The following is a 24,021-nucleotide window of genomic DNA, read 5'->3' as shown; positions in this document are numbered from 1 at the left end:
TATCAAAGCATTATGACTGTTACTCATGGCGACCTGTTCGGAACTTGGCCTACCATGGACAGGTTCACTAAGCCCTGCTATTGTGAGAAGTTTGTTTTCCACCTGCACATGTTATTTCTTAGACTAACAGATACTACAACTACACCACGGCTGATGCATGCAGAGCCAGGATTTACACATTTATGCAACGAGAGCCTCCTGGGTTTTTTATTTTTATTTTTATTTGAAGTGATGGGAGTTTTTAGCTCTCTCTTGGAGAAGACTTGAGAATTGGATGCCAGGCGCAAAAATTAGAAAAAGGGATAACATATCGCTTCCCGATCGCAATCTCACATAATCAACGTGTTAACAGAGAAGAAGATGAGGGGGGGATAACGGAGAGAGGTAAGAAGAAGAAGCGGGAGACTGACAGTGAGAGCCGGCCAATCAGGAGGCACTGAGCACTCCCTGCGAGCCGCGCACGATTGGACGGGACGCGCGCACACGCACGCACACACACACGCACGCACTCGCGCTCGCTGGCTGGCTGGACTCGCTCGTCCCGCCGCCACACGAGCTCACGCGGGGGAAGCAGGCAGGCAGCATCCGAGAGGGCTGCGTCCTCCTGGATGAAGAGGAGGAGTATAGTCGAGGATGATTAAGAACACGATGGAGCAGCTTTGGGCTTTTTAAGCGGGAGGGAGCACGGCGAGGTAAGGAAGACGTGCAAGTTCATTTCTTGTTGTTGTTGTTGTTGTTTTTAGGGCTGCTGGAGTTACAGCAATTAATCTTAAGAAAAGGAGGCCACTTTTTTTTTGACACAACGGTAGATCGTGCGCGACGCAAGTTGGAGAACGTCCCGTCGTGTGTTGCCAGACGTGAATTGACGCGCACTGCAGAGAAGTAAAATAGAGTCCAGTGTGAGCGAGGGAGTGCTGCAGGAAAAGGAGAGGACGGCTCAGTCCTCTTCAGAGACCGTGTGTGTGTATGTGTGTGTGTGTGTGTGCATGAATGTGTGTGTGCATGAGTGTGTGTGTGCATGAGTGTGTGTGGAGCAATGCGTGAGCCTGCTGTCCCTGTAAATGTGTTGCATTGATTGGGCTTAACGGTGCGTGCTTGTGTGCTTTTGAAAAAAAATAAATGGAGTTTGCAAATGTGTTACACGGAGGACGCGGTGACACGTTTAACGTGAACACGGACAGCCCGCGCACACTCGAGTAGGTACACCTGCACAAGTTCACGAGCTCCACTACGCCTATATAACACACAGGGGGGGGGGGGGGGGGGGGGGGGGGGGGGCGTTGCTTGTATGCAAAAGGCATTAATAATGCACATTTCTGAGGTTTACGTCACACCGCATGACAGAAGCTGCTGGTGAGGTGTCACATTTCACACGTTTGCATCGGTGATTGTGTGGGAATGCATGAAGAAAAAAAAAGAGAAAAAAAAAAAAAAGGAGTGCATTGCTCGGCTGCAACCAGCAGAGGCGCCGTCGAGTCAGTATGGAAGAATAAAATGATGGAGTCAGTAAATAACAGATTAATTGTTTCCAATTAATTCACAAAATACGTTTAATGGACTTCAAATGGAAGTTGGCTACTTTTTTTTAATTTAAGAGACTGTTAATGGCAATTCGAATTTTAACCCAGCTAAACAGTACATGCATCCATTCGAGTCATGTATAAGCTTTGTAATCGTTAGAAATATTAATTTCCTCCTAGAACTCCAACGTTATTGTCGTACTGTAACTTCAAATCTGTTAGAATTAATCAACAGTGGAATTAAATCATCCATTTGCTAACACTTGTCCCTCTCAATGGGTGCTAATTAATTGTGTCTTGAAGAAATATAAACAAAACAAAAAAGTGCACTACTGGGCTGCAACCAGCAGAGGCGCCGTTGAGTCAGTCTAGATTACGTAGCTGTCTTAAAAAATAACAACATGATGATAATAATAAATGACCTAATTAAATCTATTTTTACGTTAAAAGAATGTTGAACAGGATAATGATTTGAAATTTAACCCCCAAAACTCAATTTTACATGAATACGTACATACATAAATATTAATATGTCTCTTTCAAGTCACTTTATTGTGGTTAAAATCAGCAAAATAGTTGACTCGCATCTTGTTTTGAATTAATCGAAAGGTGTGATCAATCAGTGCTGATTAATCATTCCTTGAACACAGTGAAGCAAAACAGTAGAGGCGCCGTTGAGTCAGTCTAGATTGCATTGCTATCTAAAAAAATGACAATATGATGATAATAATGAATGACCTAATTAAATCTATTTTTAAGTTAAAAGAATGTTGAACAGGATGATCATTTGAAATTTAACCCCCGAAACTCTGTCCCAAATCAAACTGAGCTGATATCTTACATTAATAGGTACATACATAAATATTAATATGTATCTTTCAAGTCACTTTATCGTGGTTAAAATCAGCAAAATAGTTGACTCGCATCTTGTTTTGAATTAATCAAAAGGTGTGATCAATCAGTGCTGATTAATCATTCCTTGAACACAGTGAAGCAAAACAGTGCAATACCAAGCTGCAACCAGCAGAGGCGCCGTCGAGTCGGTATGGATGACTTGGCAATGAAAAGAAGAAAAAAATGACGTCGTCAGTAAATAACAGATCAATATAGGATTAATTTTTCCTAATTAATTGACAAAATATGTTTAATGGAATTAAAATGGAAGTTGGTTACTTTTTAATTTAAGAAAATGTTAATGGCAATTCGAATTTTTACCCAGCTGATAGCTCAAGTTAATCAGTACATGCATCCATTCAAGTCATGTATAAGCTTTGTAATCGTTAGAAATATTCATTTTCTCCTAAAACTCCAACGTTATTCTCGTACCGCAAGTTCAAATCAGCAAAAACAGTTGACCTGCATGTTAAAAATGAATCAACAGTGGAATTATCCATCCATTTTCTACCGCTTGTCCCTCTCAATCGGTGCTAATTAATCGTGTCTTGAACAAATAGAAGCGAAACAAAAAAGTACACTACCGGGCTGCAACCAGCAGAGGCGCCGTTGAGTCAGTCTAGATTACGTAGCTGTCATAAAAAATTACAACATGATGATAATAATAAATGACCTAATTAAATCTTTCTAAAAAATTGACAATTCGTTGACAAAATATATTTAATGTAATTGAAATGAAGGTTGGCTATTTTTTTTTACATTAAAAGAATGTTCTATTAATATGTATCTTTCAAGTCACTTTATTGTTCATAATTTTAGGCAATATTAATTTACTTGTGAAATAAATTTCTGGGTTAAAATCAGCAAAATAGTTGACTCATGTCTTGTTTTGAATTAATGGAAAGGTGTGATCAATCAGTGCTGATTAATCATTCCTTGAACACAGTGAAGCAAAACAGTGCAATGCTGAGCTGCAACCAGCAGAGGCGCCGTTGAGTCTAGATTGCGTTGTTATCTAAAAAATGACAACATGATAATAATAAATGACCTAATTAAATCTATTTTTTTTACGTTAAAAAAATGTTTAACACGATGATAATATAAAATTCAACCACCGAAACTCTGATATCTTAAATTAATATGTGCATGTATCCTTTCAAGTCACTTTCATGTTCTAGTATAAGCTTCGTAATCGTTAGCAATACACATTTTCTCCAGCGTTATTCTCGTACTGTAGGTTCAAAACTAGTTGACCTCTGTCTTGTTAGGAGTCGGTGCTGTTTTAATCGTGTCTTGAGCGCATTGAGGCAAAAATAAAAAGTGCACTACTCGGCGGCAACCAGCAGAGGCGCCAATGAGTCAGTCTAGATAACTTTGCTATTGAAAAAATGACAACATGAGGATAATAATAAATTACTTAATTAAATCTTTTTTTTTTTTTTACGTTAAAAGAATGTTGAACACGATAATTTCAAATGTAACTCCCGGAACGCTGTCCCAAATATTTATACGTACATACAAACATATTAATATGTGTCTTTCAAGTCACTTTATTTTTCGTAATTTTAGTCAATATTCATTTACTCGTAAAAAAAAATTTCTGGGTTAAAATCAGCAAAATAGTTGACTCACGTCTTGTTATGAATTAATCGAAAGGTGTGATCAATCAGTGCTGATTAATCATTCCTTGAACACAGTGAAGCAAAACATTGCAATACCGGGCTGAAACCAGCAGAGGCACCGTTGAGTCGGTCTAGATTACGTTGCTATCTAAAAAATGACAAGATAATAATAAATGACCTAATTAAATCTATTTTTTTTTTACGTTAAAAGAATGTTGAACACGATGATTATTTGAAACTTACCCCCGAAACTTTGTTACAAATCAAACTGAGCTGATATCTTAAATTATTACGTAAATGTATCCTTTCAAGTCACTTTCATGTTCTAGTAAAAGCTTCGTAATCGTTAGCAATACACATTTTCACCAGCGTTATTCTCATACTATAGGTTCAAAACTAGTTGACCTCTGTCTTGTTCGGAGTCGGCGCTGTTTTAATCGTGTCTTGAGTGCAGTGAAGCAAAATAAAAAGTGCACTACTGGGCTGCAACCTGCAGAGGCACTGTTGAGTCAGTCTGGATTACTGCGCGGTCTAAAAAATGACAGCATGATGACGTCAGTAACTATTTGTTATTCTGATGAACATAGATTAATACTAGGTAGATATAATAAACAACTTAATTAAATGTTTCCAATTAACTGTCAATTAATTGACGAAATATGTTTAATAGGGTGGCTAATGTTTTACTTTTTTCAAAATTTAACCCATTAAATCTCTCCCTTCTGAGCTGATAGCTGAAATTAATATGTACATGTATCATTTCAAGTCATTTTCATGTTCACTATAAGCTGCGTAATCGTGAGCTATACACATGTTCTTCTGATATTCCAACATAATTCTTGTATGAGAAGTTCAATTCCACAAAATAGTTGACCCAAGTCTTGCTAAAAATTGATCAACGGTGGGAATAATAATCAATAAGATTGTTACTCGAACTGCTTCAGTAAAATGGATTACAAGCTCAGCAGAAACAAAGACGGTAGAGAGGAAGTGTAAAGTCACTTTTATCAGAGAAGTCTTTTCTCATACCAAACACACACGCCCGGTTGGCGACTTCAAAATAATAGCGCTACGCTTCACAACCGGTCTAACCGACAAAACAATGAAAAATCGTCTTACAATACAATCATACTATTCCGTTATTCTGTGTTATGTGATATTTTTACCAAAATAAATGTTTTCTGGCAGATTAAAATTAAGTCAATTGCAATGGCAGCGGCGATATGAAGGAGGAAGATTGTCTTTGAACAAACTTCTTATTCGCTAACACTGAGATTAGGTTTAATACTGCAGGCCCTCTGCAGCCCACATTGGGTAATTACAGTTACACAATATTACCATCGCTGTGATATATTATTTTAGAATCTGTTCTGATTGATAGTCCACAATTACAGAGTGTGAGACCACTTATGGCTTCTGGAAATAGCCCTTTTTGTTACTTGTTGATCACAGCTGTGATCGTTCTTTGACATTTTCCGCCCTCATATTACCAAAAATCAAGAAATACAACAACCTCAGTTTTCTGATGCCATTTTGGAAGCCTCCATTGTCAGATGGGTGTATTTTGTGCGCTGCTCACCCACTCCAACGGCTTCCTGGAGATCCTCCGGTGGGGGGGGGATAAATACAAGGGAGCTTTGTGAGACTCTTGGCTGATATAATCACCCGTGAATGTTCCCTTGTCTGCAAAGGCCACCGAGCTAATTAGAACGAAGACAGCAACTCGGTGAAGATGAGCTCTTGCGTCTTGACTTGCCATGGCGATGTCGTGGCGTGTCGAGATGCACCTGCTGACACCAGCCGACAGAAAGGAATCTTTGGGGACTTTTTCCTGCACTGAGACCAAAAACTACATTTTGGATGATCAGACCAACACCAAAGTACGAACTCAGCGTTTAACAAAACTTTGCCGGATCAATAGATACCAATCGATGCTAATCTCTATAGACCTACTTTCCTTTGATCTTTCGGACTTTCCCCACAAATTATTTAAAGACACCACTAATACATCAATGTCGTAGCCAAAATGACCGTTTTTTTTTTGTCCGAAAAAATAGAATAGGACAGTGTTTTTCAACCTTTTTGAAGTCAAGACACATTTTTTTTCGTTGAAAAAATCCGGAGGCACACCACTTGCAGAAAACATTAAAAAATGAAACTCAGCAGCCGATATTGACAGTAAAAAGTCATTGTCGCAATTGTTGGGTATGACTTTAAAGGGGAACATTATCACCAGACCTATGTAAGCGTCAATATATACCTTGATGTTGCAGAAAAAAGACCATATATTTTTTTAACCGATTTCCGAACTCTAAATGGGTGAATTTTGGCGAATTAAACACCTTTCTAATATTCGCTCTCGGAGCGATGACGTCACAACGTGGCGTCACATCGGGAAGCAATTCGCCATTTTCTCAAACACTGAGTCAAATCAGCTCTGTTATTTTCCGTTTTTTCGACTGTTTTCCGTACCTTGGAGACATCATGCCTCGTCGGTGTGTTGTCGGAGGGTGTAACAACACGAACAGGGACGGATTCAAGTTGCACCAGTGGCCCAAAGATGCGAAAGTGGCAAGAAATTGGACGTTTGTTCCGCACACTTTACCGACGAAAGCTATGCTACGACAGAGATGGCAAGAATGTGTGGATATCCTGCGACACTCAAAGCAGATGCATTTCCAACGATAAAGTCAAAGAAATCTGCCGCCAGACCCCCATTGAATCTGCCGGAGTGTGTGAGCAATTCAGGGACAAAGGACCTCGGTAGCACGGCAAGCAATGGCGACAGTTTGTTCCCGCAGACGAGCGAGCTAAACCCCCTGGATGTCTTGGCTCACACCGTTCCTTATGCCACCAAAGATGATCAAGAGAAGAATATCGACCCTAGCTTCCCTGGCCTGCTGACATCAACTCCAAAACTGGACAGATCAGCTTTCAGGAAAAGAGCGCGGATGAGGGTATGTCTACAGAATATATTAATTGATGAAAATTGGGCTGTCTGCACTCTCAAAGTGCATGTTGTTGCCAAATGTATTTCATATGCTTTAAACCTAGTTCATTGTTGTTAGTTTCCTTTAATGCCAAACAAACACATACCAATCGTTGGTTAGAAGGCGATCGCCGAATTCGTCCTCGCTTTCTCCCGTGTCGCTGGCTGTCGCGTCGTTTCCGCTTGCATACGGTTCAAACTGATATGGCTCAATAGCTTCAGTTTCTTCTTCAATTTCGTTTTCGCTACCTGCCTCCACACTACAACCATCCGTTTCAATACATTCATAATCTGTTGAATCGCTTAAGCCGCTGAAATTCGAGTCTGAATCCGAGCTAATGTCGCTATAGCTTGCTGTTCTTTCCGCCATGTTTGTTTGTGTTGGCTTCACTATGTGACGTCACAGGAAAATGGACGGGTGTTTATAACGATGGTTAAAATCAGGCACTTTGAAGCTTTTTTAGGGTTATTGCGTGATGGGTAACATTTTTTTAAAAACTTCGAAAAATATAATAAGCGACTGGGAACTGATTTTTAATGGTTTTAACCATTCTGAAATTGTGATAATGTTCCCCTTTAAACCATAACCAACCGTGCATTACTATCGTCGTCGGCGATCACTCGAAACGAGTATGATTGTCCTCCTGTTGGTGGGATTGCCTTCAGGAGAACACCTTTGCATGTAATCTTTTAAAGTGGGAAGACTGGTACACAGACATCCACCACACTGTCCTTGGCAAAGAGAAGGCCAGGGTCCAAAGGCATGGAGACCAAGACAATTGGGGGCCCATCTTTGCTGCAGCCTTCTCCCGTCTTTGTGACCGTTGTGGAGCTTCTATGCAACCATCATCCGCCCACTCCGCCGTTGAGGTCTTTTTCGACGAGGGAGACGCGCAGACTCCAACGTCACTTCTTCGCTGTGGGGAGCTGTATCCGGTGGCAAGGGAAACCCAGGACGACCGGCACCTCCTCACAGCTCTGGTCTGTGGTACGCCTACCAGCACTTGCTTTTCTCTCAGGTTGTGCTCCCCTCGACTTTTGTCTTCCCAGACTAACCCACAAGGCAGCGGGGCAATCACTATAGCATCACTATAGCTCTTGTATCAAAGTCGGTCTACAGTCACATCAGTGCGTGACTTATTTTGAGTTTTTTGGTGTTTTCCTGTCTGTAGTGTTTTAGTTCCTGTCTTGCGCTCCTATTTTGGTGACTTTTCCTGTTTTGTTGGTATTTTCCTGTAGCAGTTTCATGTCTCATTCCCCACACCTGCTTTGTTTTTTAGCAATCAAGACTATTTAAGTTGATTTTATCCTTCTTTGTGTGGACATTGTTGATCGTCATGTCATATTCGAATGTACTTTGTAGACGCCGTCTCTGCTCCACACGCTGTAAGTCTTTGCTGTCGTCCAGCATTTCTGTTTTTGTTTACTTTGCAGCCAGTTCAGTTTTAGTTTCGTTCTGCATAGCCTTGGGCCAAAATTTAAAACTGAACAAAGCCAAGTTTGAACAAATTAACCTTTTTAGGGACCCAAACAAGTTTTGTATTGAATATTGAACAAGCAGACTTATATAACTTTATAGTGACATGCAAAATCGAGTTTCAAATGATAATAATAATTAAAAAATATCAATGACATATCAAATAAAATTTAAATAAAAAATGAATGCCTCTTTTCTATTTGCAGCCTTCTGAGGTAAATATCTAAATAAACCTTTTCCACAGGCTAATAATACATTTGAAAATAAAATAACAATAATGAATGAATCAAACATTCAAGCCTTGAAGTAGCAAAAGAAAATGCATGAAGAAAACGTTAATTATTGCTCAGTTTGCTACACTGATTTGCTTTAACACTGAATATGGAACAAGCAGCGCTTATATAACTTAATAGTGCAAAATCAACGTTCAAAAAACAAACGAAAAAACATCAATGGCATATTAAATCACATGTAAATAAAAAATGGAGTGCCTCTTTTCTATTTGCAGCCTTCTGAGGTAAATATCAACATTAACTTGGTGGGCGGGGTTTGGTGGTAGCGGGGGGTGTGTATTGTAGCGTCCCGGAAGAGTTAGTGCTGCAAGGGATTCTGGGTATTTGTTCTGTTGTGTTTATGTTGTGTTACGGTGCGGATGTTCTCCCGAAATGTGTTTGTCCTTCTTGTTTGGTGTGGGTTCACAGTGTGGCGCATATTTGTAACAGTGTTAAAGTTGTTTATACGGCCACCCTCAGTGTGACCTGTATGGCTGCATGTAATATGTGGCTGGGCTGGCATGCTGTTTGTATAGAGGAAAAGCTGACATGACGACAGGTTGTAGAGGACGTTGACGGCAGTGCCTTCAAGGCACGCCCCCAGTAATGTTGACCGGGAGAATGCTTGCCCCGGGAGGGGCACTGAAATTCGGGAGTCTCCCGGGAAAATCGGGAGGGTTGGCAAGTATGAGTATTAGCGGTGAATGCCGGTATAATACCGGCGGGCCAGGTCTAATGTTAATTTCATATTGCCTCAAGGGCCAAATGAAATTACACGGCGGGCCAGAGTTTGGCACCCATGCCTTAGGGGCACTCACCTTTTGTTTATTTTTGGTTTAAGCATTTGACACCTTTTTACCTGTACGCTGCCTCCAGCTGTCGTCTGCATGATCACGACAAACCATCTTCGTTGTTCCCGACATCTACAAAGCAATTAACTACATGCTGCCCCCTACTGATATGGAAGAATATTACACGGTTACTCTGCTGAGCTCCAGACAGTACAGACACTCAACAACGGCTAATTATTTGCGTATTATAATTATGGGTTTGCAAAAAATATTTTTGAACCCAAATAGGTGAAAGTACATAATCTCCCACGGCACACCAGACTGTATCTCACAGTGGTTGAAAAACACTGTAATAGAAGTCTTTACTGTCATTATCTGCCTTACATTAAATTAGTGATGCTAGTCCACAAGGTGCTTAAATTGTAAACATAAGAAGAAGACATAAAAACACAATTGACAGTAAAAGTAGCTGCATAATGGAGCAGTGTAGCGACACATTCCCAGGAACGGATGGCCCTCGCAAAGAAACTGTCCTTATTCTGGATGTATGAGATCGGATCGATCTGTAGCGCCTGCCAGAGGGTAACATTTGGAACCAGTGGTTTCCCGGGTGAGAATGATGCACGGATGCGTCACTGAAAAGCCAGCAAATGACAGTTGGAGGAAACCAAAGTCAAGTGGCGACTGGCTTCACGGAGTCAGAGGATTCTTTTTATAGGTCGTGAGTTATTTAGTTTGTCATTTACTTTTTGGTGATATTGCATGACATATCTGTCACAACCACCAGAGGGCACATTTGCATGGTATCTTGGGGGTTTCTATCAAGGGATGCAACCTTTTCACTTCCGATATTGGAGCCTTGCGCATTGGCCATACTTGCCAACCCTCCCGGATTTTCCGGGAGACTCCCGAAATTCAGCGCCTCTCCCGAAAACCTCCCGGGACAAATTTTCTCCCGAAAATCTCCCGAAATTCAGGCAGACTCAGGTCCTCCATAATATAAAAAAGCGTACCTGCCCAATCACGTTATAACTATAGAATGATGGAGGGCGAGTTCTTGGTTTCTTATGTGGGTTTATTGTTAGGCAGTTTCATTAACGTCCTCCCAGCGTGGCAACAACACACAACAACAGCAGTCACTTTTTTGTATACCGTAAAGCAGTTCGTCTGCCGTAAACAGCAATGTTGTGACACTCTTAAACAGGACAATACTGCCATCTAGTGCATTTGATGAAAGCACTTTTGTGCGTGCCACACATCAATGCATCATCAGAGAGGGTGTTCAGCATGGTTCGAAAAATAGTGACAGAGAATAGAACAAGGATGGACAATTCAACCCTTAACTCAACAATGAGTAGATGAGTGTTATGTGTGTGCATATATGTAAATAAATGAACACTGAAATTCAAGTATTTCATATATATATATATATATATATATATATAGCTAGAATTTACTGAATGTCAAGTATTTCTTATATATATATATATATATATATATATATATATATATATATATATATATATATATATATATATATATATATGAAATACTTGACTTGGTGAATTCTAGCTGTAAATATACTCCTCCCCTTTTAGCCACGCCCCCAACCACGCCCCCGTCCCACCCCGTTCACGCCCATCCCCCCCCCACCTCCCGAAATCGGAGGTCTCAAGGTTGGCAAGTATGGCATTGGCCGATACCGATATTGATCTGATATCAGCCCAAATCATACATACTTGTATTATTATTATAGTGTGGAATGTTAGAAAAGGCTAAAACAAGTGGAATTAGTTTACAAAACCCAAAACCAGTGAAGTTTGGCACATTGTGTAAATCGGGAATATAAACAGAATACAATGATTTACGAAATCCTTTTCAACTTATATTCGATTGAATAGGCTGCAAAGAAAAGATACTTAACGATCAAACTGGAAAACTTTTTGCAAATAGTTCATTTGGAATTTGATGCCTGCAACATGTTTCAAAAAAGCTGGCACCAATGGCAATAAATACCGACTAAGTTTAGGAATGCTCATCAAACACTTATTTGGAACATCCCACAGGTGAACAGGCTAATTGGGAACAGGTGGGTGCCATGATTGGGTATAAAAGCAGCTTCCATGAAATGCTCAGTCATTCACAAACAAGGATGGGGCGTCAAAGCGTCAAATAACACAACGGAAACCCTCGGACTGTTGAACAACTTAAGCTGTACATCATGAAAAAATGGGAAATAATTCCACCTGAAAAGTTTAAAAAATTGGTCTCCTTAGTTCCTAAACGTTTACTGAGTGTTGTTAAAAGGAAAGGCCATGTAACACAGTGGTAAAAATGCCCCTGCGCCAACTTTTTTGCACTGTGTGGCTGCCATTAAATTGTAAGTTAATGATTATTTGCAAAAAGAAAATGTTGTTTCTCAGTTCTAACATTAAATATCTTGTCTTTGGAGTCTATTTAGTTGAATATAAGTTGAAAAGGATTTTCAAATCATTGTATTCTGTTTTTACTTACGAATTACACAACATACCAACTGAGAACAAGAGAACAATAGTAGGTATGACAAACACTCACCTATTTATTCTTAACTGTCTGGTATGGACTTATGCGTTTCATTAAACTTAGATTAGAGTTTGACCCAATACGGGTTTTTTTCAGGCCAATACCAATATTTAGTAGTAAAAAAGGCTGATAACCGATATTTGAAGCTGATAATCATTTGAAACATGGATACTATATGTCAGTCATCTGCTGGAAAAGGCTTTAAGTTCTTTTTTAAATGTTTGTTTTGTTAACGGAAAAAAAAAAAAACGTTAAATGATGCAGACACTTTTGTTACTGGATACTGCCTTGGAGACTTTGTATGTGTAAGTAATATGCAATTATATTTATTTTACAGGTTTTACACTGCAATATTGTTTAATTAGGGACTCATTACGTAAGTCTTGCTTGTATGCTATTGTGTGCTTAGCTGTTGTGTAGCTCCTACCATGTATGTATGTATGTATGTATGTATGTATGTATATACATGTATGTATGTATGCATGTATATACATGTATGTATATACATACATACATACATACATATTAGTATTGGAACCGGCCCGGAGACCACACCAATACTTTTTCAGTGTTGGCGCTAGGAATGTTGTTCTAAATGGGGTCCAAGGGATCCCATAAAGTCATAAAAATGGGGTCCCACAGTACATTTTTGGGGCCCCACTTTTTTGTAGCCGTTTTGAAAACAAATGATAAATGTATGCATTATCCTGTTATATCTCACATTATTTATTGTGTTTTGGGGAAAGGTTGTTATAAACGTTACTTGATTAATTAAAAATATATATATACTTTTTTTATGCATGTATTCAGTTAGAAACATTCATTCACTTCCTTCTTTCCTTCATGGATCTAAGCTTTACCGCTGCCGGTAGTTTTTTCTATATTTTTAATGTAATATTTTCTAAATGTGTTTGTTCTCTTTTTGGCCAAAGTAAGACAAGGAGAACAATCTGAAGTTTGCTGGGTATTGTGGCCAAACAGCTCAATTTATTTTTCATCTGACATCACATGGACAAAGTTCTGTGGTCAGATGAAACAAAAATTGAGCTGTTTGGCCACAATACCCAGCAATATGTTTGGAGGAGAAAAGGTGAGGCCTTTAATCCCAGGAACACCACCCTACTGTCGAGCATGGTGGTGGTAGTATTATGCTCTGGGCCTGTTTTGCTGCCAATGGAACTGGTGCTTTACAGAGAGTAAATGGGACAATGAAAAAGGAGGATTACCTCCAAATTCTTCAGGACAACCTAAAATCATCAGCCCGGAGGTTCGGGTCTTGGGCGCAGTTGCGTGTTCCAACAGGACAATGACCCCAAACACACTTCAAAAGTGGTAAAGGAATGGCTAAATCAGGCTAGAATTAAGGTTTAAAAATGGCCTTCCCAAAGTCCTGACTTAAACGTGTGGACAATGCTAAAGAAACAAGTCCATGTCAGAAAACCAACAAATTTAGCTGAACTGCACTAATTTTGTCAAGAGGAGTGATTAAAAATTCAACCAGAAGCTTGTGGATGGCTACCAAAAGCGCCTTATTGCAGTGAAACTTGCCAATGGACATGTAAGCAAATATTAACATTGCTGTATGTATACTTTTGACCCAGCAGATTTGGGCACATTTTCAGTAGACCCATAATAAATTCATAAAAGAACCAAACTTCATGAATGTTTTTTGTGACCAACAAATATGTGCTCCAATCACTCTATCACAAAAAAATAAAAGTTGTAGAAATTATTGGGAACTCAAGACAGCCATGACATGTGTATGTAAACTTTTGACCACGACTGTATATGAACAATATGAGCAGCAATGTTTTTAATCGATTAAGAATCATTACATATAAGAATCGCGATTTGTTCAAAAATAAAAATTTTATTTGACACACCTACTCTTTGATATCGGACTGATATCATTATCAGATTTTGACACCCGCATTTTCTATGATGTAATATTGCAATATATTTTCACTAATTTACGTTAGAAGTCGTATCGATGAACAAAAAAATCCTCAGGCACACCAAACAAAACTCATTGAACGTCTCCTTGAAAAGTGAAATTGCGCTTTCAGGCAAACGGCGTCGATTCCCGAGGTTGTTATTCATCGCAGGCTGGGGATGATTAGTCGTGTCACCCGTGCAGTCTTGTAAGTCCCGAGCCGCGCCGCACGTTAAATAATCCCCGCCTTCTCATGTGCGCTCGCTTCGCGAGATAAATGACGCGTGGAATTCTGTCATCGCGCCTCTTATCAGTCATTCCCGCTTGATGGAAACGGACACGCGGAGAAACGACGGACCATCAAACACGGCGGATTGTTTTAACTTCCTGCGGCAGGAGAACACGAGCGCGGGGAATAACAGAGCGGAATATTCCCATCGCATTCATGTCTCTCCGAGGGTCCTTAGTCATTCAGGTCACTGTGAGGCTGATCCGTGGTTCCTTTGCCTATGAGGACCTCGATCCAAAGAGAATTCCATTTGCAGTTCAGACGGCAACGAGAACCACTCGGACTACCAATCAGAAGACTCCTGAGAGGTTTCTTCTCGTCAGGCCGGCGAGGTGAAAAGTGCGGTTGTGTCTGGTAATTAGAACCTGAGAGAGCAACAAACAGTCTTTGGAAAAACAAGATGGCAAACTTGATGGGTGCATATGGCAGTGTTTTTCAACCACTGGGATCGAGGTCCTCGTACGCCCGGGAAAGCAAACGAACCACGGATACAGTCTGGTGTGCTGTGAGAGATTATTTAACTTCACCTAATTGGGTTAAAAATATTTTTTGCAAACCAGTAATTATAATATAGAGCTCGGCAGAGTAACCTCTTCCATATCAGTAGGGGGCAGCAGGTAGCTAATTGCTTTGTAGATGTCGGGAACATGGTTTGTGGTGATTACAAAATGCGGGAGGCTGCGTGCAGGTAAAAAGGTATCTATGTCATGTCTGTTTGATCATGTTTTGTTTTGTTTAGTTATTGGACTCTTTAGTTTCTGTTTACGCTCCATTGTGTTTGTTTCCATGACGACCCATTAGTTTCACCTGTACTCGTTTGGACTCACGCACCTGTCTCATTTGTTTGAATCACACCTGTCGCCAATCAAGACGTCATTATTTAAGCCTGTAGTTGTCAGGCAGTCAGCCTGGCGACATCACTCTTGACGAGTGACGTGCGGTCACTAGAGGCAGGTGAGGCGGGGGAAAGAAAAAAAATTTAAAAAGAAAACAAATTAATTAAATTGTTATATGTATCCAGTGATTATACTATAAAGTTATTTTCCATTTAACTTTACCAGTTTTTGATTATTTTTATTCAAAATCGCTGAATTTTCACATTTGCCGTTCAAATACTGAGAAGAGACGGTACGGTGATCAGCAGCCAGTTGAGGCACGTCACTCAGCTGTGCCTCACCATGGATTGCGGACTCGGCTAACTGCTGGCCTGCTGTGCAGTGAGACCGTATTGCTATATGAATTATATTATACATTTCCATAGTTTAGTTAGCTGAGGTATATAATGTACAGTGTATTTTGTCAACAACTGTATGTGTGTAACGTATTTCTTGTGCTGAGCAATCATAAAACTGCTGCGAAGACGCACTGTGTGAGGCTCGCAGTAATCCCGCCTCCTGGTGCCGGTTAATGCACCCCCGCCGCAGAATGCACCCCCCGACGGGAGCGCCACACCAACCAAAGCCCACACCCAAACCCTCCATGTGCAAGACCGAATCCACCCAAAAAAAGTCACTTAACAAGAAGCCAAAAAGTGCAAAAACAACAATGCTTGCGCCGGAGGAGCCGTGAACGACTGCAGGCACACAACATTAGGTACACCTGCAGACTGCAGCACGGAGTTCATATTTCATTCATTCACAACTCCTCCAACACGAACACCACTGTTCCAGCACTTATAAGTAAAGGTAAGACCATAATAACGTTTTTTTAATTAAATGTGCTTTTTTGTGTGCTACAGTTTGTATGTGTAAAGTTAAAGTTAAGTTAAAGTACCAATGATTGTCACACACACACTAGGTGTGGTGAAATGTGTCCTCTGCATTTGACCCATCCCTTGATCACCCCCTGGGAGGTGAGGGGAGCAGTGGGCAGCAGCGGCGCCGCGCCCGGGAATAATTTTTGGTGATTTAACCCCCAATTCCAACCCTTGATGCTGAGTGCCAAGCAGGGAAGAATGCTGGTATGAGCTTTTAAACATAACCCGTTAACTGCTGCCAATCAAATGGTGAATAAGATACTCTTTAGGGTTCATATGTTTGTAAATCTGACTGTGATGAAGTCAGTGCCTCACCAGCCATCAACCTCACCGCACGCCACTGCTCTTGACACACTCCTGACAATCTGTTTCATGTTCATAGTCCATGCTGCCCTGTTCACGTCATCGCAAGTAAGTTTTGTTGATTAATGCCACAGTTAGTGTCTTTTGTTTATTTGTCCATAGTTCTGCCTTTGTGCGAGTTTTTGTTTTTATAGCCAAGTTTTGTACTTCCGCCCTTGTGCGCACCTTTTGTTTATTCCTTTTTTGAGTGTTAAAATTAAATATGTATTCACCTTCACGCCGTGTCCGGTCCAAATCCTTTGCACCTCGGGAAAACCATCCACGCCAAAGTCCACGTCTTGACAGAAACATAGCCAAACTAAACATGACCACCAAGACATAACAATCTAATGCGTAAACCAAAAATAAACAAAAGACGAGTGCCGCTAAGAAAAGGCATTGAAGCTCAGGGAAGGCTATTCAAAACTAAACTAAAACTGAATTGGCTGCAAAGTAAACAAAAACAGAAATGCTGGACGACAGCAAAGACTTACGGCGTGTGGAGCAGACGGGGTCCACAAAGTGCATCCGTACATGACACGACAATCAACAATGTCCCCACAAAGAAGGATAGCGTACGCACAACTTAAATAGTCTTGATTTTTCAAAACAAAGCAGGTGCGAGGAATAGCGCTCAAGGAAGACATGAAACTGCTACAGGAAAATACCAACAAAACAGGAAAAGCCACCGAAATAGGAGCGCAAGACAAGAACTAAAACACTACACACAGGAAAATGTCAAAAACCTCCAAATAAGTCACAACATGATGTGAGAGGTCGTGACAGTACACCTACTCTGAGACAAGAGCTATAGTGAAGCATGGTTGGTTATGGTTTTAATTCATATCAAACAATTGCTAAAACAAGTTTTTATTGTCAATATCGGCTGCTGAGTTTAATTTTTCAATGATTTCTGCTGGTTGTGTGCCTCGGGATTTTTTCAATGAATAAAACGTGCCTTGGCTCAGAAAAGGTTGAAAAACACTAGCATATGGGACCGGTGCGTCGTAAAACCAACAAAAAATGGACCCATGATGTCAACACATTGAAGCGATGCAGCGTGCAGGTAAAAAGGTATCTAAAGCTTAAACCAAAATCAAACAAAAGGCGAGTGCCGCTAAAAAAGGGCATTGAAGCTTAGGGATGGCTATGCAAAAGGAAACTAAAACTGAACTTGCTGCAAAGTAAACAAAAACAGAAATGCTGGACGACAGCAAAGACTTACGGCGCGTGGAGCAGACGGCGTCCACAAAGTACATCCGTACATGACACGACAATCAACAACGTCCCCACAAAGAAGAATAGCGTCCGCACAACTTAAATAGTCTTGATTTTTCAAAACAAAGCAGGTGCGGGGAATAGCGCTCAAGGAAGACATGAAACTGTTACAGGAAAATACCAACAAAACAGGAAAATCCACCGAAATAGGAGCGCAAGACAATAACAAAAACACGATACACAGGAAAACGTCAAAAACCTCAAAATAAGTCACAACATGATGTGAGAGGTCGTGACAGTACACCTACTCTGAGACAAGAGCTATAGTGATGCATGGTTGGTTATGGTTTAAAGTCATATCCAACAATTGCGAAAATGACTTTTTATTGTCAATATCGGCTGCTGTGTTTCATTTTTCAATGATTTCTGCTGGTTGTGTGCCTCGAGATTTTTTCAATGAATAAAACGTGCCTTGGCTCAGAAAAGGTTGAAAAACACTGGCATATGGGAACGGTGTGTCGTAGAACCAACATAAAATGGACCCATGATGTCAACACATTGAAGCGATGCATTATGGGGTTGATGCCGGATTGCTTCAAGTGCACTTACATTTCCTCCGTGTGCCGGGGTGGATCCTCGCCTGCAGTGAAATGCAAATGAGGAGACTCCCCTCTGCGTGTTTGCCCTTTGTTTCAAGTGTCTTTGCCAAACATGCAAAGCCAGTCACGATTAGGTGTTTCTCCTACGTGGTGAGGGTCTGCTTTCCGAGAGACCTTCCAAATGTACACTATATTGCCAAAAGTATTTGGCCACCTGCCTTGACTCACATATGAATCCCATTCCTAACCCATAGGGTTCAATATGATGTCGGTCCAACTTTTGCAGCTATTACAGCTTCAACTCTTCTGGGAAGGCTGTCCACAAGGTTGCGGAGTGTGTTTATAAGAATTGTCCACCATTCTTCCAAAAGCGCATTGGTGAGGTCACACACTGATGTTGGTCGCGAAGGCCTGGCCCTCAGTCTCCGTTCTAATTCATCCCAAAGTTGTTCTATCGGGTTCAGGTCAGGACTCTGTGCAGGCCAGTCACGTTCATCCACACCAGACTCTGTCATCCATGTCTTTAAGGACCTTGCTTTGTGCACAGTCATTTTGGAAGAGGAAGGGCCCCGCTCCAAACTGTTCCCACAAGGTTAGGAGCATGGAATTGTCCAAAATGTTTTGGTATCCTGGAGCATTCGAAGTTCCTTTCACTGGAACTAAGGGACCAAGCCCAATTTATGAAAAACAACCCCACACCATAGTTCCTCCTTCACTAAATTTCACACTCGGCACAATGCAGTCCGAAATGTACCGTTCTCTTGGCAACTTCCAAACCATACTTGCCATTGCCAACCCTCCCGAATTTTCCGGGAGACTCCCGAATTTCAGCGCTTCTCCCGAAAATCTCCCGGGACAACCATTCTCCCGAATTTCTCCCGATTTCCAGCCGGACCTGAGTGAGGACAGCCTGTCGTCATGTCCGCTTTTCGTACCGGCCCAGTCACGTTAAAACATCTACGACTTTTGGAGCTAATGCGCAACTGCACACACAACAAGAAGGAGACTATTATATATGTCTCCGTTATCCATAGGTTTATCTATAACCCATAAAGTAGGCAGGCACGGAGCTATTTCTCAGCGTGTGTTTATTCCAGTCGGCACGCTAATACACTGACACACAACATCCGGATTCCCATCATGCATTGCTTCAAAACTACGGCAAGTAGTAATGTCCAAACAAAGATAGTGACAGAGAATAGAACGAGGATGGACAATTCAACCCTAAACTCACTCCTTTCCTGCAAATTAAATTTCACCTACATTCCTTCAAAGGCTGTGCTACTGGCTGCAAAGCATTGCACTTTCAAATACAACAATGAGTAGAGAAAAGTGTTATGTGTGTATATGTGTGAATAAATGAACACTGAAATTGATTTATTTTATATATATATATATATATATATATATATATATATATATATATATATATAATAAATACTTGAATTTGCACTGAAATTCAACTATTTCTTTTATATACAGTATATATATATATATATATATATATATATATATATATATATATATATATTAGGGCTGCAACAACTAATCGATTAAATAGATTAAAATCGATTATAAAAATAGTTGGCGATTAATTTAGTCATCGATTCGTTGGATCTATGCTGTGCGCATGCGCATAGGCATTTTTTTTAATTTTTTTTTTTTATAAACCTTTATTTATATACTACAACATGTACAAACAGCTGAGAAACAATAATCAAAATAAGTATGTGCCAGTATGCAGTTTTTTTCAATAAAATACTGGAAAAGATAGAAATGTAGTTTGTCTCTTTTATCCGATTATTAATCGATTAATCGAAGCAATAATCGACAGATTAATCGATTATCAAATTAATCGTTAGTTGCAGCCTTTATATATATATATATATATATATTATATATAATATATATATAATTATTAAATTAATCTTTAGTTGCAGCCCTAATTTCTATATATATATATATATATATATATATATATATATATATATATATATATATATATATTAGGGCTGCAACTAACGATTAATTTGATAATATATATATATATATATATATATATATATATATATACATACATACATTATATATATATATATATATACATACATATATATAATGTATGTATATATATATATAATGTATGTATATATATATATATATGTATATATATACACATACATTATATATATATATATACATACATTATATATATATATATATATATACATACATTATATATATATATACATACATATATATATAATGTATGTATATATATATATATATATATATATATATACATACACACGCACGTATACAAAAATACACACACATATGTAGACATATATAAACATATAATACAAAACAAATACGACAATAATAGTAGGAGTTTGAATCCCAGCAGTGCTTTATGGCATTTCCCTCTATGGGATTTTAACCACTATTATTTGTTACTAATAAAGTGATGAAAATGTATACGTAAAATGTGTACTTTTACGAGCTGGAAGGTAAAAAAAAATTGTCATTTTAGGATCGAGGAGCGACTTGTCCAGGGTGTACGCCGCCTTCCGCCCGATTATAGCTGAGATAGGCTCCAGCGCCCCCCGCGACCCCAAAAAGGGAATAAGCGGTAGAAAATGGATGGATGGATGGATCGAGGAGATTAATTGAAATGATCATGTGGACGCTCTAGCGCCCCCTGTGACAAACCCAATTCCACCGCACGGATGAAACCTCTCACCGACCCTCACTTGACACGCGGCAGCAAGCCGCTGGAAATGTGAGTGAAACGATAATTGGGGGGAGCTCTGTAACTCAACCGTGGGAGTGGGACGGTACACCTCGGCTAATTGGAGGATGGAGGACGACGGCGACGAAGCTTGAAGATGACGAGAGTCTCGCCACACAAGGTCGCTGGGCAGAACACCTTTTCAGGGTTAAGCCGAGGTGTGTTGACTTGGGAACAGTCGAGGGAACCAGGTGACTTTTATCTAATGACTGCGTACACACGTGCAAACCTACTGGGGGGGGGGGGGGGGGTTGATGTTTGCTGTGCACAAGTAATTCAAGAAGTCGTGGCGTCACCGAGGGACGCGGAAGGCGGGAAGATGTTTCAGCGGCAGACTTGTCCGCCTGGCGAGGGAAACGCCTCGGAGGGGCAACGCAAATTGAGATTTAATGAGTCCGAATCAAAGAAACCGCCACCGCGCAGGAGGCGGAAGAAGACATTCTGCAAAATAATCTTCAAGGTTCCTCGGGGGGGGTAGAGTCGTGATGCTTGTTAGGCCGAAAGAAAAAAAAAACGATAGTTTGTTGACGCTAACAAGTGAAAACACACTGCAAAGTATTTTCACGACAAGACTTGACAATGTTGAACTTTTTTTTTTATTATTATTATTATTACAAACCTCAAAACCGGTGAAGTTGGCACGTTGTGTAAATGGTAAATAAAAACAGAATACAATGATTTGCAAATCCTTTTCAACTTATATTCAATTGAATAGACTGCAAAGACAAGATATTTAACGTTCAAACTGGAAAACGTTATTTTTTTGCAAATATTAGCACATTTTGGAATTTGATGCCTGCAACATGTTTCAAATAAGCTGGTACAAGTGGCAATAAATACTGATAAAGTTGAGGAATGCTCATCAAACACTTATTTGGAACATCCCACAGGTGAACAGGCTAATTGGGAACAGGTGGGTGCCATGATTGGGTATAAAAGCAGCTTCCATGAAATGCTCAGTCATTCACAAACAAGGATGGAGCGAGGGTCGCCACTTTGTGAACAAATGCGTGAGCAAATTGTAGAACAGTTTAAGAACATTTCTCAACGGGCTATTGGAAGGAATTTCACCATATACGGTCCGTAATATCATCAAAAGGTTCAGAGAATGTGGAGAAATCACTGCATGTAAGCAGCAAGGCTGAAAACCAACATTGAATGCCCATGACCTTTGATCCCTCAGGCGGTACTGCATCAAAAACAGACATATGATATCACCACATTAGCTCAAGAACATTTATACACCAACTACAGTTGGTCGCTACATCTGTAAGTGCAAGTTAAAACTCTACTATGCAAAGCGAAAGCCATTTATCAACAACACCCAGAAACGCCGCCGGCTTTGCTGGGCCCGAGCTCATCTAAGAGGGACTGATGCAAAGTGGAAAAGTGTTCTGTGGTGTGATGAGTCCACATTTCAAATTGTTTTTGGAAATTGTGGACGTTGTGTCCTCCGGACCAAAGAGGAAAAGAACCATCCGGACTGTTATAGGTGCAAAGTTCAAAAGGGGGAATGAATTAACAAAACATTTTTAAACACACTTAAATGGGACAATACTTTCAGGACCGCAAATGATAATAATAATAATAGTATTTATAATGATTTTTTTAATATTAATAACAAAATAATAAAAAGTTTATTTAATTCAAATAAAACCATGTAAAAATGCATGTCCAAAAATTATATTTTATATATTGACCAGAATAATGTTTACACTAAGAACAGTTCAATAGCATACAAACACATTTAAATGGGGCAATACTGCCATGGCTGTCAATGATAATCATAATAATTAGGGGTGCACAAAAAAAAAAGTTTTAATTTGAATCGTGATTAGTATTCATACCGATTCTAACGTGTTTTTCCATATTTTTAAAAATCTATATATATATATATTTTTTTTTAATCAGAATACATTTTGAAAAAGACGTTTTTAGTGCATCTGCAGGCAACCAGAAGGAGCTTTTCTAACCTATGACCCGTTTTGAAAAAGTCTCATAATTATTATACCAAATAATACATTGCAAAAATCTGTTTGAATCTTGAGTTACTGTGAATCGAATCGTCACCCAGGAATTGGAATTGGATCAAATCGTTAGGTGTCCAAAGATTCACACTCCTAATTGTATTAGTTTTCATTCAATTCATTCAAAATAAAATGTTAAAAAAATATATAATTACAATATTATTTGGCCTAAGAAGAAGAGTTAACTAAAATATTTATTTTAAATGGTGCCATAATGACACAACTCTCAATGATAATACAAATAATTATTATTATTATCAATATTATACTTTAAATACAATAATATAAAAAGGCAAGCTTAATAGAATTATTTTAAATGAATTAAAATAACATTTAGGCCAGAGCTGGGCAAATATTTTGACTCGGGGGCCACATTGAGAGGAAAAAAATGTATCTGGGGGGCCAATGTGTATGTTTGTATAAATGATATGTACACATTTAGCTGTAAAAATCTGTGTGTTTAGGTAAAACATTTTCAGCAAAGTTCTAAAAACGTTATGACAGACCATCTCAAAAAAACAGAATGGAATTTTATAGTTTTTTTTACTGAATGGGACATCCAAAATGTACATTAAACAAAAGAAAGGGGGATTTACAATATTAACTAAGAACAATAAAACACTGAATATTAACAACATGAACACCGCTCCTCTTTTACTTCTCAGACCAGCTCCTCGATAGTTGTGTATAGGGATGTCCGATAATGGTTTTTTGCTGATATCCGATATTGTCCAACTCTTTAATTACCGATACCGATATCAACAGATATATGCAGTCGTGGAATTAACACATTATTATGCCTAATTTGGACAACCAAGTATGGTGAAGATAATGTTGTCACAATTAATTTAGATGTGGAACAGAGGAACCCAAGGATGCAGATGAATTTGTGAGTAAATAGTTCTTTACTTGACAAAAGAAGTGATCACAACAATGATC

At 39.4% G+C, this 24,021-nt stretch overlaps 1 protein-coding gene across 1 annotated transcript in view; it reads left to right on the top strand.

The window, feature by feature from the left end:
• Positions 1-531: 531 nt before the first annotated feature.
• The window catches only part of LOC133609496 (cadherin-18), a 234,059-nt gene continuing 210,569 nt past the window's right edge, over positions 532-24,021 (top strand). Inside the window, exon 1 of the mRNA XM_061965104.2 lies at positions 532-692. The gene's annotated coding sequence lies outside the window, so the exon portion shown is untranslated. The remainder of the gene's footprint in view (positions 693-24,021) is intronic.

Source organism: Nerophis lumbriciformis, linkage group LG07 (assembly GCF_033978685.3).
Source record: "Nerophis lumbriciformis linkage group LG07, RoL_Nlum_v2.1, whole genome shotgun sequence".
NCBI lineage: Eukaryota > Metazoa > Chordata > Actinopteri > Syngnathiformes > Syngnathidae > Nerophis > Nerophis lumbriciformis.
This window is presented reverse-complemented; position numbering and strand designations above follow the sequence as displayed.